General features: G+C 47.2%; 1 protein-coding gene and 1 long non-coding RNA gene across 6 annotated transcripts in view; both read left to right on the top strand.

Annotated features, from left to right (window-relative positions):
• Positions 1 to 277: 277 nt before the first annotated feature.
• On the top strand, positions 278 to 3584 carry LOC128147322 (uncharacterized). Of its 2 annotated transcripts, XR_008236995.1 has the most exons (3): positions 278 to 715; positions 1131 to 1469; positions 3183 to 3584. It is a non-coding gene; the product is annotated as an uncharacterized LOC128147322 (long non-coding RNA). The 2 variants fall into 2 exon arrangements; XR_008236994.1 differs by having other exon boundaries at positions 278 to 1469.
• Positions 3585 to 12518: 8934 nt separating this feature from the next.
• SHOC2 (SHOC2 leucine rich repeat scaffold protein) overlaps positions 12519 to 17649 on the top strand; it is a 72149-nt gene continuing 67018 nt past the window's right edge. Inside the window, exon 1 of one of the 4 annotated variants that reach the window (XM_052798703.1) lies at positions 12519 to 12615. The gene's annotated coding sequence lies outside the window, so the exon portion shown is untranslated. The other 3 variants (XM_052798702.1, XM_052798704.1, XM_052798701.1) reach the window with 3 other exon arrangements.

Below are 17649 nucleotides of genomic sequence, written 5' to 3' on the forward strand. Positions count from 1 at the left end.
GCCGCGGCTGCCCAAACGCATGGTGGGAATTGTAGTCCTTTGCGCGGCGCGGTGCCCGCCGGGAACTGTAGTTGCTGTGTCGGGGCAGCCCCGCGGCTGCGCCCCGGGCGGGGCGGGAGCGGTTCCCCCGGGGCTGCCCCGACAGCGGGGCCGGGCTGCCGGCTCACCGCCAGCCGCCGGCGACCGGGCCGCAGGGCGCGATAGCCCGGCTGCCCCGGGGCCGGGGGCTCGGTGGGAGCGCGCAGAGCCGAGCCGAGCCGAGCCGAGCCGGGCCGGGCCGGGCCGGGCCGGGCCCCCGCGGCCGCTCCCAGCCGCCCGCCGCGGCGGGGCTTCTTCGGCGGGGCGGCGGCCTTAAACCCGCGCGGGCCTGCCCGGCCCCGCGGCGTGCTGCTGCCTGCCCGCCCGCGCCCCGCCGGGTCTGCGCTCCTCCTCGCCGCGAAGCTCGGGCTTCGGGGCTTTTTTTTTGTTTATTTTTTGTTTTTTTAAATACCCTCCCCCCCTCCCCCAGCAGACACCGTCTAACAGACGGGCTTGGCCAGGGCGTACACGTTCCGATTTTCATTTTCAGGCAGTGCCTTGGGATTCACGATGTGAATCACGCTACTGTTTAAAATGTAAACAGTAGTAAAAGCCGGTGTCTTTCTAAACGCTGAGGGCTTAAATGTCGCTAAACCTGATCAGCCAGCGCACCTGAGATCCCCCCACACCCTGGCAGGTTCGTGTTCTGGAGGATGACTTGCCACTGGTGGCAGCTTCCCTCAGAAATCCCCCGCCGCGAAGCTGTGGTGTGACCCGGGGTCAGTGGAGGAAGATTCACCTGACTGTCCGTCCCTGTGTCTGTGCGATACCTCAGCGCCGTCCCGATTCCGGGATGTGCTGTAAGTTTAGGTTTTGCTAATGAGCTTGCCTGTGTGCCCTGCACACATTGTCTGCCTTGGCCTTTGCTTGGGGACTGACAGTTAAGGCTCGTAATCCTGCTATAACCTAGCCTCAGCAGGCAGTGACAATTCCTTTAATTGTTCTGAGAGCTTGTCGCTTCGTACTACCGCACAGGGACTGGCCGTGGATGAATAAAATGAGGGAGAAAATGATTTTTGCTAATCATTCTTTTCTATTCTGCCTTGATGCAGCTGGCCGCATGCTTCCCTCTGCTAGCTCAGGCACCCCACTGTGGACATGTGAGCTACGGGATCCAAGGCTTCGGTTTGCTGGGGGACCCGTGATAAAACTTTCAACTTTCAGTAAGCGGCACCTCTCTGATAGTTATTTAAGGCCTTTGTCTGCATTGTTGCAGAACTATTTCCTTTTTCCTCTAGGGCAACCTAGAGTAGGAAACTGATGGTCCCTCAGGTAGCCTGCTTCCACCTCACTTGAAGTCTTGCCTGCTTGTCGGGTTGGAGGCCAGCAGAGAACCTGCAGAAGCTGCGGGCGGGTTTCCTACTTCCTGCTGTTTGTGGAATCAGCTGAAGGTAACGCTTCTGGCTTGGTCTGGGGCAGCACAGAAGTGGGCTCATTTTGTTGTGTGATTCAGGTATTCCACTTTCAGGTCAGAAGATTGGCATTGATGAGGCTATAAAACGGACATGCTTGTTTGGCACATCCTTCTCTACCCTTTGAAGTGCACAGAAGCATTCCCACTGATTTCAATGGGAAAATCTCTTTTGTCTGGTGTGCTAGTCCGTGTGCCAATTAGTATTTTGTACTGATTGGAAGGGAAAGGACTAGGGACTGACTTATGAAGACTGTGGATGTTTGTAGACCGGGGCATTTTAAACAGTACATGCAATTTGCAGATCAGTATTTTGGTAGTTGTTTGTTTGTTTGTTTGTTTGTTTTTAAAAACTGAAATATGGCTATGGCTAAAATTGAATGTAAAAGCTAGTTATGACTGAGAATCTTGCACTGTGAAACCAACAGTTATTCCTGTGGTAATGAATATGGCCTGCAGAGCAACTGAAGATGAACTGAAAGCAAGACATTGAAATCAAATTGCAGGCTAGGTTTTTTGACAGTATCCTTCACAGTGCCGATGACCACCTGGAGTCCAGCATTATGTGAGAATTGGCATTTACAGCAACCAGAGCCCATCTCAGTCATGTAGGGAATCACTTCCCAAACACAGTTTTCCTGCCAACGGGGTTTGTTTGCTTGGTGATAAGAAACAACGGTCAACTCAGTTTGTTACTTGAGCATTTTAGTGACTGAGAAGTGGAATCTGGCATCGTGTGCTAAATCCATTTTCTTAGCGAGACAAATGCCAACTTGGCAGCCTATCTAGAAAGCTGATAGCACTGGGGCAGGCGTGATTTTGGAGATTGTTTTCGACAGTCGCTAGTAAGTCTGCTTTTAAGACACCTCTTTCCGTTGGGGAAAAAAACACAATTAACACCTTCAGGACTGGAAGGACTGGATGAAAGAGAGGAGAGGCATGGGCATTGTCTGCAGTTTAATATAGTACTTTTCAAAGTGCCTTAAAAACAGGAATGGGTTTAGCTTTGAGTAAGGCTGGCATTTATTCACTAGACTGGTGTTAGCCATAGTTGATAGGAGGGGAAAGCATGGCATAGAGGACCTACTTCCCCTTGTTTTGTTGGAAGAGGAACAAAAAGAGAAGATGCGAGTTTTCCAATTACAGATGAGAGACCCAATCTTTTCTTCTGCTAAAGAAAGTGTAGTTATACCCCATTTTTTGCCATTTTCTGCCTCTCTGGTCAACATGTGCTCGAATATACACTCATTTCTCTCACGGGCCTTTCCAGTTGCCAGAAATAGCTAGAAAGCTGAAATACTTTGCCAAAACCCTTCAGTCTGGGAAAAGCACTGTGCACTTGCAGTGGGACCATGCTGAGTCAGTGCATTGTCTTGGTGCCACTCCACGTAGCTGGAGAAGTCAGAACAAGACCATCCTTGCGCACAGCATAATGATGCCCAGGTCTCAAGTTGTGTCCCCATGGCATGCAGCTTCCTAAAGTCCTGAGACTTGACCTTCAGATAAAACCCAGTGTTACTTGACAAAGCGTGACAGTGGTATCCACGGAGAGGACAATACGCTCTAGGTTGCTTATCCTTATTTTACTGATGTCACAAACAAGTTATTCTTGTACACTGCAGAAAGCCTCACAACCACAAAACCAGCAATAATTTTATAAATGATAAGCTTGTTTTCCTCCTCCTCTTCCCAGATACTCTGAGTGCAGCAGACAGCAGAGACGTGCATTGCTGGAATCCAGAGAGTTTCGTAACATGGCAGCCACTTGCTGAAAGCCCTGCAGATACAAAACAACACTTATTTTAAGTCTTGAGAAACATCTCCTACTAAGTAGAAGAAAAAAGCATTTAGGTGAAGCAATGTTGCTGGTCCCATTTGTTTATGAGGCTTGGTTTTTGTCTTTATACATTTAAAATGCTTTTTATTTTCATTCTGCTTTTTGAGCCTTTCAAGTTCATGTTTTCCATTTTTTCCATATGACAAGAAAGTCTGGAATCAAGTCCTTACTTTAAAAACAAAAATGTGGTTCAGAGCCTTGTATAATCATGTAGCTCCAGACATGGGGTGTTTAAAAATAAAGCCACTTCCATGAGAATTACCCATCTTGAAGGTGATTTTCTGTTCTAAGTACATACTTTGTTGTCAGTTTAAGAAGCTTTTAATGACATCTGATCTGTGTTTGCTTTCCAGGCAGACCTCTCCCTCTTTAGTTCTTCCTTTCTAAAAATCTAGAGCTTGTTTCACCTCTATATGTGCTGACGAGGTCAGAAATGTAGTGTACCAGCATGACTGTGACGTGTGTTGAATAATGCATACCAATGCTTTCAAAAATACATGTGCAGATTTCATGCAATTGTCCCCTTAAGCTGCTGAGTGGTACCATGGGATACAGAGCCCATCATCTTCAGAGACAGGAGGAGGAAGGTGGTTTGGGTTTACTGGGTGGGGTAAGGCGAGGAACAGAAAGCCTTGTGTGACTCCCTGAGGGAATCACAAATGCCTTCAGAGCCTGCAGCTTGATAGCTTGATGTTTAACCCAGTCCTTGTTTTTGGAAGGGAGTTGACAGATGAATGATTTCTTTTAGTTGAGCTTTCTGAATACACGTATTTTAAATCTGTCGTTGTTTGATGCAGTGGTATCCTTAAGCTGTACGCACAAGGCAAGAAGGAGACGTCCTTATTCAGTGTGAAGATCTGTCTTTCACTGCTACATATGTAAAAGTGCCTGGAAATGTATTATCCAAGGGACACAGAAACAGCATTTTGATGGGCTGTTCTTCCTGCTCTATCTCTAGCAGTAGTGTCCGGTAAATGAGAGACCCGACTGCCTGTCTTATTGCTACGTGTAAATCCCATTCTGGGCTCCCAAGCCAGATGCTCTAAACTGGCATTTCTAGGAGGTTACTGCTCTACTTGTGTGGTTTGAATCGCTTAAGTCTTTGGCCTTATGCCTTAAAGTGCCAGCAGAGGCATGCTGTAATTGCCCGTAAATGCACCGTCTGTCATATTATTGTTTAATTATTCCAGCTTCTCGCCGCCACGCACTGCTCAGTGTCTCTCTTGCTATCTTTATTTAATTGAGTGGAAAAAATCTGAGACTTGTGCTTCGCTTACGTCACTTTGTATTTACCCAGCACCGCTGGATCCTACTATGAAGCCCCAGCTTTTGTATGCAGAAGTCAGTCTTCTATATAGAAAAAATAATGTCAATATGTAAAGCATATGTTAGAAAGAGAATCAATATTTTAACACATGGTAAAGTCAGACCATAAATCTCTTCACACAGTCAAATGATTGTAGTATTCTCCCTTGAAACACCGCTCCTCCCCCTGAGAAACAAGAGGGGGAAAGAAAACTCTTGAATAACCAAGCCCTTGTCCTCACAATGCAGGACTGTTCTTAGCCCGTCACTCTGTGTCGCTTCTTTCTTTTCTGTCTACTAACTCTCTCTTTTCTTGTGTGTCAAATGCCTGCCTCTTCAAGACCTGTCTTTCCCTAGCCCATCCCTGTTCATCTGTTTCAGAGTATTACCGGGATGTCAGCTCTTTCCTGAGATCAGCTTGTGATGACCAGCTCCGCTGCCTACTTGTTACCATTTCAAATATCCTTACGCTTCCTCCAAGCCTTGCAACCAACCCCTATTAATGTTGAAAAAATCATCTTTCAGAGCTCTTTCCAACGCTCTTTTTGTCCGTATGGCCTATAAAAAAACTTGGCAGCATGCTGACTGCTTTTCTTTCTTCGTGCTCCCTGCGTCTGTGACAAATGCATGTCATTTTTCTGGTCTTACATTTTGCTTTCAGTCTCTGAATCAGAACGCTCTTTTTGTACAGCACCCCCCACACAAGATCAAGATCAAGGCTCCTGTCCACTACCACAATAATAATAAATATTAGGGTTGCGCACACTCATTCTGCTCTAGTTTCCATGGCTCTGGGCAGAAGGAATTTCATGATGTCCTTCTGAAAGATCATTCTGCACCTGAAGGATCTAGTTTTCAGGTTTTTTTTCAGAAATCCTTAACTGAAATTTTCCTTCACAGTTGTACTCCTTACAACTCCTGGCTCCCTGACTGAGCCAGCATCATTGTTGGGGTTGTTCTTTTTGCTTTCCATGACTGAACTGTAAGATTACTCATTTCATACTATTTTCTGATTTGTTTTATTTTTCATCCATCTCTTTCCTGCAGGAAAGAGCAATTTATATAATGATTTCACTGTGGAATTGACTTCAGGCTTTACTGCTATTTGTCACCATTCAGGAAATCCATCCCTGGCTCCAGGAGAACACTCAATCCCTGCTGACAGTCTGGAAGAGGGAGAGAAAATAGATAGCAGAGCTGCAGCTATTAAGACCAGCAGGCAAATATTTTATTCCAAGTCAATTTTCCCCTCCCAAATTACTTTTAAAGAATTTTTTTCTCTTTGTGAGAACGTGAATGAGGCTTGCTTGTTTGCTTGTTTGTTTTCCTGGGGACTCTCCTATTCAGCTGATCTTCATCTTCTTCCACATTTCAGACAGCAGAGCTTGCAGCAGTGACAAGATGTAATCCCGAGTAAAACTGCTTCTGCCTGTAGCCTTGGTTAACCTGCTGGCAATGATACTTGCCTGGGCATGGGGCAGCTGGCTTTTTTACACAGCTCAGCATGGATATGCTGCCACTCCCAGTCACTTTTAGGACACAGTTGAGTTGTTTACAGTAATCTTAAAAAAACTCATAATAAAATTGTTCTGCCTTCCTGGGGCCACCACTCCCAGAGGCCTTTCCCCTTTCTTGGCTACTGTGGGAGACTTCTTCCTTCGGCTTTGCACCTTTATCAGCTAAAAATTGTGACAGTATAGAACTGGTTTTCTTCAGGCTCTCTCTTTGAAGGACAGGCTACACTGCTACCCTGTTATAGCTGTTGAGGACTGGAAGATCAGAGAGGACAATGGGGAAGTGGAAGCCTGCTCCCTCTTTTATGCAGAACAGGGGCAGAATATGCCCTTTTATGAAGTCCAGCAGAGAAAAACTTGGGCTACACTTCCATTCCTACATACCGTGCCATACCAGTCAGCCTGGTACTAATCTTCACGGACCTTTGAAGGCATGAAACAACATGCAGTGTAAATGAAATCTGAGCCACACCATACCAGATTATTGGTGCCAGCCAGTTTTAGAAGGCTGACATGAGAGCCAAGTGAAACAGGTACAATGGCAGGAGATGTCTTGTACCACCTGGAGGCATGCAGATCTACAGTGCTCATACAGCATCGGAGTCCAACAGCAATGTGTGGCATGTAAAAAGCTGGTGAACCCACAGCCACTTAGGCTTGAATGCACTTTCCTGGGGAGGAAGTGGCTTTTCCCTTGGAAAGCTCAACTCCCCAGGGTCTGCATGAGGTCAATGGAAAAAGTGATTTCTTCAGAATATGATTCAGAGTGCCTAAGCACAGGCTTATCTTACTGACTACAGAGGAAGCTTAACCTCTGTAGATTTAAACTAGCTTTTGTGAATACCCATCCCCTCTTGCCCCTTAGCTGGGGGAGTTACGGTAGTCTGGACATGGTTAGTCCCTCGCAGGCACACTGCCTACTGAAATTCAGGTGCTGCAGACCCAGGCTAAGAGAAGCTTGTCCACCAGAGCACAGAATGTCCTGTTGGATCCTGCTTTGTCCTTTTGAGTTACCCTGGGATGTCAGAAGTGGATTTGCAAGTACCAGAAGAATTAAATGAAGTCAAGAAAGGTTAGTTTCTTTAGGGATGGCCTGACTGGAGCTGGAATAATCAGCATCTGTTTCAGTTTAACTGAGTTTTTCATTCCAGCCTTTCTCCCCTTTCAAAGTACAGACAACTGAAGCCTTTAATTTGCCCTGTCTTTCAATGCAGAGAAAAGTAGGAGTTTCTAACAGCTGATACTATCCTGTCTAGAATATCTACACTAAAAAAAATACAGTTTATTGTCTGTTGTGAATGAAAAAGCTCTTGCTTGTTTCTGTTGTTTGTAGTGTTGACTTTGAAACATAAATTGTTTGAACTGGTTGACTCTCCATTTGTATAATTGGAGATCAGCTTGCTTGATAGCCTGCTGGATTTGCAGTTTTTCCCTTGCACTAAATAAACTGAAGAACTGCTGGCCCTGGGGCAGTTAGGACACAGTGCATACTTGAAAAAGTTCGTGTGCATACAAGTAAATAAGAGAAAATAATTTTATGCATGGCATTATGGATGTGCTGTTTCAGCATTGATATGTCCTGTCTCTCCACCTGGAAGAGCTCCTGTAAGACCTAGGAAGTCTGTTTAAAAAATTGCTAACAGCCTGACAGACATAGATAGGTGGCTAATGAGTTGAAAGTTGAAGCTGGCAGGACCAGAATTGTTTTTTACCTGATAGCTTTACAACCCTAAATCATGCTGCTTGGTTTTGAGAACATAGGTACCTTAAACAAACTCTGTCCTTTTATCATACATTTGCTTTGTAGAACCAACTGGAAGAAAAAACAAAAATAATGTCTTGTCACTCAAGTAAGCAGACCTGACTCTGAACACATAAAAGGAACAGACGATAAAAATAGCAACATTTTACTGTACTGTAGTCCTTCAACAGAGAACCACATTTTGAGGTTCCCCTTCTTTGCATCTTTCTTTGTATTGCAACAGCATCTCGCACTAAGCAGAAGCTTTTGCTGTGGTTGGGCAGTCTCTGTTTTCAATGTGACAGATTTTGTTGTCAGCCACCCCATTGGAGTATTAGCTTCTAGACATTGACAAGGGCTCTGAATGTCTATGTGCATCCTCCAGGTATGGTTTCTGTGCCTAGCACCCTTCCTCTCTCCCCTTCAGCTCCTGAGTTGTGCCATGTATTCCAGCCTTCCCAGTTTTTGTAATACTCATAATAAAGGCAGTGGAGCCAAGGTGACATTCAAGGGAAGGGTAGAAAAGCAATGACAAAGGCACACACTATTTTCATGATCAGTATGATGCTCACAAAATGAAATGGGCTTTTGTCATGCCATCAGCTTTCAAAGCATGCTTCTCTCCCCCAGAATGACTAAACCCATTGCAACCGTTGGCTAAGAGACTGAAGCCAAACTTCTGGTAAACCAATGATTCAAGAGAAGGGAAAGGAATAGAATAGGGCAGGAAGGTCTGGGTAGATTGAGGTGTAGATGAGAGGAAGATAAAACCTAGGTCTGGGAATTTGGAGGTTTGAGATGTGATAGAGGGAGATTGAGATTCAGAAAGAAAGTGAAACTGGGAATTAGAGTTTCGTGCTGAGACTGGCTGGCAAGGAACGGGCAGCAGGGGAGGCACAGAAGACACAGCAGAATTCAGTTTGCCAGTAAAAGGAGACAAGAAGGAAGAAAGTCAGGGGGCTAGGCAGTGAGATGAAGAACAAGAGACTGAACTAGGACCTGGCGTGGGGAACCAAAGTTGGAGGCCAAGAAAGGAGAGACAGCCTGGGGAAGGAACAGGTGATGGAGGTTTGAAAGTGGAGGTCAGGGACAGGCAGAGGGGAGGGAATGGAGTACCAGGGGAGAGCCGTGGGTGGCAGCCCCACACAGGGCAGAGCAGAGGGGTATGTGGGTGGAAAAGGGCGCAATGGGCTGTGCTCGCTGGGACATCCTGACTTCCAGAGCTGGAAGTGGAACAGAGCTTCCCCAATGCTGGCCTTCACGCTGGCTCCGCTGGCAAAGAATTTGCCTCTTGTGCTGTCTGCCCCAGCCCGCAGTACAGAAATGACTAGAATTGAGTGTCCTTGGACGAGGCGGCAGCAGCTGCCTGCCTGGGGGAGGAGAGCGGGCTTTCTTGTAGTTAGATGACAAGAATTTTGCAGTTGGGAGGAGGTAGTGAAAAGGCCACATGACCAAGAGAGAAAGGGTCAATTCATTAGTCTGGCAGCCACTAAATTAAGAAAAGGCAAGTGGGGCTATTATATCAGAGGTATCTGAATTCAGTCAAAGATGATTCTGAAGTTGCTAGATTGATCTTGTGGTCAGCTTGAGCAAGCTTAACTAATTAATTGCTTTATTTTAGTTCATTGTGTAAGAGCTAGCTCCTAATAAATCACGCTGCTTTGTAGAAACATGCTTGAAACAACTGTGTAAATACCAAATAGCCTTAGGAATGGTCTTATGAATCCACTGAATAATCCAAATTCCAACACTCATCCCCCTCTGCTGCTGGTCTAGATGGAGGATAACAGTCTGTTGTTGCTGTGTTTCTCTTTGAGTAAAAGGGGCAGAGGTCTGTGTTGGACGTACAAAGGTACCAACATGGCTGATGACCCATGGACGTTCTGTGATGCAGTGTGATCCTGCACTGACAGTTGTCCTTTTCAGGAACACAGGAAATGCTACAGGTGTTAAAGGAACATTATGAAGGTTGCAAAGCCAAGTGTTTAAAAGTTAGGCAATGTCCAAATGAAATTGCCAGTGAAACCTTAATTCAGAACCTGTACGCATGTAGGCTACGAAATGCTCATTAGTTATATTTCCCCTCATGTTCATTTCAGTGTGAATGGCAGTAATTCAAGATCCTCGCACAGGTCTATGCATTTTCTGGGGCAACGGAGACTGAGGAACCTCTGACTTATCATCTATCTTAAGGAGAGGTACGCAGCCACAAAACCACAAGGTTCAAAATATGGGCCTGTCAGCGTAGTCTCCTGATCCTGAGAGGCCCTTAACTAATACTTCGAAGGACTGTGACTCTTATACTTACCTTCTACACTGGGCCAGGTCTGTGTCGACGAAGATTTGGGGACAAACAGTGCTGATGGAGGCTGGGAGTAGGTTGGAGCTGAGCTCTCCAGCATCCAGTAGGAGGATATAAAATTAACTATGTTTGTGCAGATTAAAACCAAATCTTGTGTGTATGAATTCTGCCTTTGCAAAAATGTCCGTTAGTTCTAATTGTTGGCACAAGTATTACCAGAGTATCAGTCTCATCTCATAAGACATATTTAAGGAATTGCAGCAAAAGGGTGGAGTTACCAGTGTAAATTTCTTGGCTGATTCCTTGTCTAGTGACAATTGTCCTGCTCTGCTTTACATCTGCTTTTCAGTTTTATGTTTCATCATGAAAAGAGCAAACCAGGATTTTTGAGTATAAAGTAACATTTTCTTAGATTTCAAGTTATATTTTTGAAAGCGAAGTGAGTAGAAACAGAAGTAAAATCTCTAACAGAACCAGAGTACACGTAGCATGTATCCTTTGTACATACTTCTTCAATGTTAAAGCAACTGGGCAGTGAGTGGCACTTTGCACAGAAAGAGCCTGAGAGATGTAAAGGTACAGTACATGGTCAACAAGACATTCAGATCCTCCCTATGCATGGTGAATACACACTGTGGTCTTTAATACAGAAGATGTAGTTGTACGTAGACATCCGTCTGTGTTCAAATAAGCTACAGAAGAAAGAATTCTTTCAGACTCCAAGCTTTTCAGAGCAAAGCATGTATTTCCATGTCTTGTAGGGGATTGGGGCACTGTCCGCAGTGAACGTTTTACTGAGTAATAACAACAAATAAACATCCAGTCATTGTAAGAAATATTGTCACTAGGAAATTACACCTGGTTTCTGCCTTGTGACCCATTATGCCGAAAAGGCAATTCTGCTTTTAATGCTGTCCAGCATTTATTAGTAAAGCGTGTTACTACATTGAACTGTCTGGTCTGCCAAAGAATCACACAAAGGAAAGTGGCAGAACCCAGATAATCAAATATGAATAGCCTCGTTTCACTGAAACTAGCCTCGATGGCTGCCAAAACTTGTAAAAAACTGATGGAAATAGCGCAGATACTTAGATCTGACTATCTGATGTAGGAAATGGCTCCCAGATTTACTCATGGTTTTGATTCTGCTGAGGTGGCTGACGTTCCTTTTGAATGTGAGCCAGCGGGACTAGTCCAGACCAGCAAGTACTGAGATCAATTATTAGACTCCCACTAGCTCTAATGTGTTTTAGAAATTAGAAAGTTGAGCTACTACTGCAGTGCAGAACCCCTCTAGGCTTGACAGGAGCTGACTGCAACTGCCTGAGAATTTAGCATTAAAAAGCTAAACCTTTCTCAGCAAAATACCGAAAAGTTTGTTATGACGGGTCGTCAAAGAAGTTGCTTTTAAATCCCATCTGAAATCAAATGATGACTGATGGCAGATGCTCTGTCACACTTGAGCATGTTTGTCTACGCAGAGGCATGGTTGCCACCTTCTGAATGGCTACCGCCATTTCTTGCAGCTCCCACATATTCCTTGCAAGGGCAGCTTGGTCACGCTTCGCTTGCGGCATCTCCTACAGAAAGAACAGTCGGCACATTGGTGCGAGGTTATAGTAGGTGCCAACCGGGGACGGTCCCGATTTTGTAGAAAACAGAAACACGGGAATGTCGCAGCTGCCCGGTCCATCTCTTCCGTAATGTCTCAGTAGCTAAAGGTGACCTGCAGCAAGAGCTGTGCGACGCACGTACGGCACTGAGAAAAGCGACTTCGTATGGGCTCATTACACGAGAATTTCTGATCCTGTCTGTCCTGGGGGGCAAACTCCCCAGTTAAAGAGTTGGACCGGCGGGAAGGTAGTTCCTGCTCTTGAGGTACTTCAATGAGCTGCAGTCAGCAACCGACGGAGCTATGGGCTGTCCTCCTCCCTCAGGGACATCTCGACCCAAGTTTCTGCCCGGTGTGGCGGCGGTGACACGACGGAAGGTTTCACCGGGACGTGCGGCCACGGGGGCTGCGGCGTGAGGCGGCGCCGGGCTGGTTACCTGCTCACGCTGCCCCGCCGCCGCAGCGGTGGGCGCTGAGGGGCGGCGGCGGCGGGGCGGCCCGGGCCGCGGCCAGGCCCCGCGGGGCTTAGGGGACCCCGAGGCAAGCGGCAGAGGCAGCGGGGAGCCCTGCCTGAGGACGCCTCGCTCCCGCCCCGGGAGGCCGGCCCGGCGCCCCTCCGGCCCGGCGCCGGCCCTGCCCCGCCCCGCCCCGCCCCGCCGCCTGCGCCGTCGCCAGGGGCAACCGGGCCACTTCCGCCCGCCGCCAAGATGGCGGCGGCGCCGTAACCTGGAAGCGGTCGGCCGCCCCGCGCCTCGGCGGGCCCGCCCCCGTGGTGCCGCGGGAGGTCTGTGGGCGGGGAGTCCCGTGACGGCTCGGTGCGCAGAGACGGTGGCCGGCAGGGGCGGGCGGGGAGGGGGGGGGGCCGAGCGCGCCTTCGGGAGGATGGCGGAGCCGCACGGTACGGGGCGGCCGGGCCGGGGGCCGCGGCGGGGCTGGCCGCCGCCGGGGGCGGCGGGGCGCGCTGAGGCGGCGGCTGACAGCGGGTGGGGTGGGCCTGGCGGCGGCCGGGGGCGGCGGCGGCGGCGGGAGGCGGGAGGCCGCGGGCACAAAGGCGGGGAGGGCCTGGGCGGCAGGTAACCGCGCGGGGGGCGCGGCCGGGAGTGTGTGTGTGGGGGGGGGGGTCGGTCGGCGGCGGGGCAGCCCGCCCGGGCTCCGCGCACCGGCACCCGGCGAGTGCGTGTGCCTGCCTGCCCCGGCGGGGTGCAGCCCCGCCCGGCAGCCGCGGGGCCCGGGGCAGGTGGGGCGGGCCGGGGGCCGGCCGCTGGCTGCGTGCGGCGGGGCGGGGGCGGCCCATCGCCCCGCCGGGCTCGGCGGCGGGGCTGCCCCGCTCCTCCGGGCTGGCGGGCGACGGCATCGAGCGGGCACCGCCGCAACGACAACGGCGACAACACCACCACCAAAAAAGAAAGGAGGAAGCTCCGTTTCACGGCCTCGCCTCTCCTCCTCCCCTCCAGCTCCCGGTACCGGGGGCCGGCAGAGAGAAGTGTAAGAGGCTTCGCGTGTGTGTAGTGGCACTGAGGCTCAGGGTAATGATTACCGGCGTTCCGGGTAATGATTACCTCTGCCTCTGCGTGCGGGAGTGCTGTCCCCCACCCTCTCGTATAGGCGTGAGGCTCTTTTCCTGTTTCACCCGATGCGTTTATTGTGGCAGTTCTGATGCAGCCGGAGAGGCAGAATCTCCTTTCGAAAGTCGTCGCCTTCCTGCCTAGCCAGGTGATTTTCCCGGTGTTTAAAACGGGGAGGCGTCGCAGAGAAAGCGGTGTGACAGCTTCCCGCGTGTATTTTTGCCTGTAGAAGGTGTTTGCACTGAGTTGCACGGATCTTTCTCTAGGAAGCGCGTTAAAAAGCTGTAGTAACCTTAGGTAAGGTGAACAGCCATGTGTGTTGACTAAAATTGCAACTGGGCGTGAGCTATACAGAAATTCAGCACAACTGTAGTGAAACTGTGTTGCTGCTTGACTCTACCAGCTTATTCGGGAGCAAGTACGGAGATGGAATAAAAAGTCGTAACGCGTGAGAAAACAATTACAAAGTGCTGAAATTAGTACTAGTAGTTTTTAACTCGTGTATTTGAGATGGGACTATGGAAGCATACGGTTTATTCCGTTCTGCACATGTGCAGACACTTTCGAGGCAGAATATTCATGACCAGGGAGTTGTAATTGTGTGTATTGTCATTGCTGCAGTACTTGGTCAGGATTTTTTGGGACTATCAAAATAGAAATCAGGATGGGTTCAGTAATTACCTTCAGGGTCTTAATTTGCTACTGTTTCTTGTTCGCACGTTTGACTTTCTACTTACTGTTTCTTCTTTTTACCTTCTAAACTGTGTTTTTTTTAGTCACTAGTCATTATTGGATGCTTCTATTTATACAGTCAAGGGCTTAAAGTAGGTGGTGGTCAAATTAAGTCACACTTATTTACAGCCATATTTCAGGCATATGTTGTATGGTGATCTTGATATAATCCTAGCCTGGTTTTGGGAAAGTTTTACTGTATCCTAGGAATTTGTTATTACGCTGTTGTGCATACATTTTAATTTTAGTAACACCCTTATCCTCTTAATTCCTGTCGAATGATTTGGGTTTGACTGTTTTGGTTTTCTGTGTAATTATTCTTTGCTCTGGATGAGTAAAATGGGAGATTATTTTACTAATTTGAAGCTGGATTCCTTTTAATTTAGACTAATGTTTGTCAGCCATCAGGATTTCTGTACGTGTGGCAAGGCAAAACATGTACATCAGGCAAAACTAATTTTATATGTAATCTTGTAATACAGAAAGATGATGCCGGACAAAGCTCTCCTTGTGTCCACAGCCTTCCTTTGAGGAATACCGAGGAATCCTCAAAGAGGATGCTGTCTTCTGCCACATCCCTCTATTCTGCTCTTTCTAGAAATGTTAAACAATCCCCAACATTTTTTCTTAGGGGTGATGGCAAGGGTAGGGTCGATAAACAGTGCTGATCGTGAATAGCTGCCGTTCCCCGGTCTAGTTTTTCCTTTCCAGCGTGACATATCTGTAAGGCAGGAGGTGCTGGGAGGGGCGTTCCTTTGTTATGTTGACACTTAAATCGCACTGACGGGTGTATTCTCCTCCAGGAATTTTGTGTGATTGAAGGGATTCCTTCAGACGACGAGTATTTTCTCCAGCTGTCTTTCTGCACTTTTAGCCTATGTACAGAAATTAATTGCTCGGAAGATCTCTGTGCGTGTGCCTTTTAGGAAACCCTTGGATTGATTGTTACTTGGCTGTGGCTTTCTAGAAAAGAATGTTTCTGCTGAAGCGGTGTGTGTGTCGCGGTCCTGGCTTGTCACCGTGCGAGCCGGCTGCTGCTGACCTGTATACGGCACCCATGAAATAGGTGGATGTATGTGCTTGCATGTGTGCGTGGTGCTCGTGCATGTTAATTGAATTGAGGCAGTAAAAGTATCTTCTGCTTGTTGTGAATGAGAAGGATCGCATTTTGTGATGCCTTCTTGGCAAGGCTGTGGAAGCCCTGCGAATAACCCAGCTCTTTTTCGGGAAGGTTTAATATGATGATAAGGAAATAAAACTGCATTAAGAGATCTCAGATGTTCCAAAATACTGTCGTGGAGGATTTGGGTGGGCGCTAAGAAGGAGCTGTTTCTCTCCAGCAGCAGGTTTTCCTTCGTGTCTGAAGAAAGATGAAAACTTGTGTGCGTAGAGGGAGGGGAAGGCAGCGCTCGCCCCTTCCCCTCGCCCGCCGCAGCCCCCCCGGGATGGCTCACCCCCGATGCCCACCTCGCCCCTGCCCTCCTCAGCGGGTGGGTTTCGGCTGGCTCTGTGCCTTGCCCGGCTGCAGGGTCGCTCCCGGCCCGCAGCCGGTAACGTGTGCCCGTGTCCAGCCTGCTGTGCCCTCTCGCACCGCTTGGCTAGTGGCATTTCCCACCCAAAATGCTTCGAGGCTCGTTGCTTTTAATTTTGGTTTGGTTTTTTTTTTTTTTTTGTGCGGCAGCTTTGTGGATGCTCTTTTAATTGAAGCGAGGCTTGCTTTCCTTTCTGTCGTTGTAATACCTTGTATTTATTTTTACTGCGTGCAACTGCATCTCAGAGGAGGTATTTCTGTCTCTTTCTGGTGGGTTTGGGTGTGTGTGTGCGTGCGTGTGTGTGAGAGGGCTGGGGAGGACACAGTAGGGAAGATTAAACAGCCAGTTGTAACTAGATTGTACAGATAAAAACCCCCCTTGTTTACATTAAAATAGTACCGGCTGATATAGTCTAGTCTGTTTGATACAGTAGTCTCGCTATGTTACAAAATGTACCGGGATAAAATGTAACAGGTTGTATAATAAGCAGGTAATGTTTGCGGTACTAGCCATTGACCTTAATTTGCTTGTTTTTTGCTGCACTGCTTGAGCTTGAAACGTACTATTAAATTTGGGCATTCTCCGACACCAAATTTCGTTCAATAAAGGCATTTTCAGTATAGCAAAACAATGGTCTCTGGATAAAAAGGGAATTTTAATAACTTAAGAATTTTTCTGTCATTAACCTCTAGGTAATGGATATATTTTGTATGGAAATTATGCAGTGTTTATAATTTCTTTTAAAAAAGTAATTTTGTACCACGTAGTTAATTTTAGACTGTTTTAAGATCGTTGCAGTTTAAGAAGTACTTTATCTGTATTGCTCTACAAGAGAAATACATGAGAGAACAGAGCCTATCATATAATTGTAGACATGCTGATTGGCCTGAGAATATGTTAAGAGGCTGTGAATTGGTGTAGATAAATACTAGGATGCATGGTCAAAGAACTTCTTAAAACAATCTGGTATGCCTATATACTTGGTTCTTTTAGTATTTTTTTTACCGTTAAGGTGTACATGTAAAAAACAAAAAAAAAAAAAGGAAAGACTTGAACGTATTTATTTGCTTTTTGATTTCTCAAAGGAAGCGTAGTTGATGTTCTCAGAGTGGATGTACATTAGATCCTAATTTGCCCGTCTGCCTCCCTTTTTGTTACAAAAAGTGCTGGAGAATATTTTTTGCCACAGGAAAGTGTGTAGACGTTTCTTAATTTATTATTTTTTAGCATAGCTGAAAGTTTGCTACTTGTCTGTTAGTGGTGGTGGGGTTTTGCAGAGAGGAGCAGCCCTGGGGAGGCGAGCTGTGCTCCAGCCCAGTTGTTCATCCTGAGAAACGTGCGACTGGTGCTCGCAGTAAATTGGTTGTAGCTTGCTCTTACCTTTGCCATGCTAATCCTCTACGTGCTTTTGTGTCTTGAAATGCTTCATATTCTACGTATGAGCAAGATGTATGGGGCAGACAGCATTTCCATGGAGCCCTGTTGATCCCATAGATATTGTATCCGGTTCAGTGGACCTGCCTACCCTGTGGTCGGAGGCTTTTTGTTATGCATGCATCCTAATTGTTCTTTCTGTTGGCATTGTACATAGACTGAAGGGGCTGTGCACCAATGCAAATAGCCTTTCTAATACCTTATGCATTTGCATTATAATGGCTGCATAAATATTGCAGCACATCTCAGTTCACTCTCTCGCTGCTTTGACTGCTAGGCTTTAAAATAGGTTCTTTCTGTAGCACAGATCTTGTTCGTGGTTGGTATTGCTTTGGAGAGGGGTTCTGAAGCACATCTTTATTAAATAGTGAAGACTGTTTGCAGTGAGGTGCAATTTTAACTTACCCATGTTCTAGTCTCCCACTCCTTTCAGCCCACAGGTTGATACAGGCGCTTGGAGGAAAAAAAATTAAAGCTTGAGCAGTTTTTCACCAACTATTTCTAAACTCACTATATCGAGTTGCAAAACATGTTTGCCTGAGACTTGGTTTTGCATTTATTTCCAGAAATCCTATAGATGTCTGTG

The sequence above is a fragment of the Harpia harpyja genome, chromosome 10 (genome assembly GCF_026419915.1).
Source record: "Harpia harpyja isolate bHarHar1 chromosome 10, bHarHar1 primary haplotype, whole genome shotgun sequence".
NCBI lineage: Eukaryota > Metazoa > Chordata > Aves > Accipitriformes > Accipitridae > Harpia > Harpia harpyja.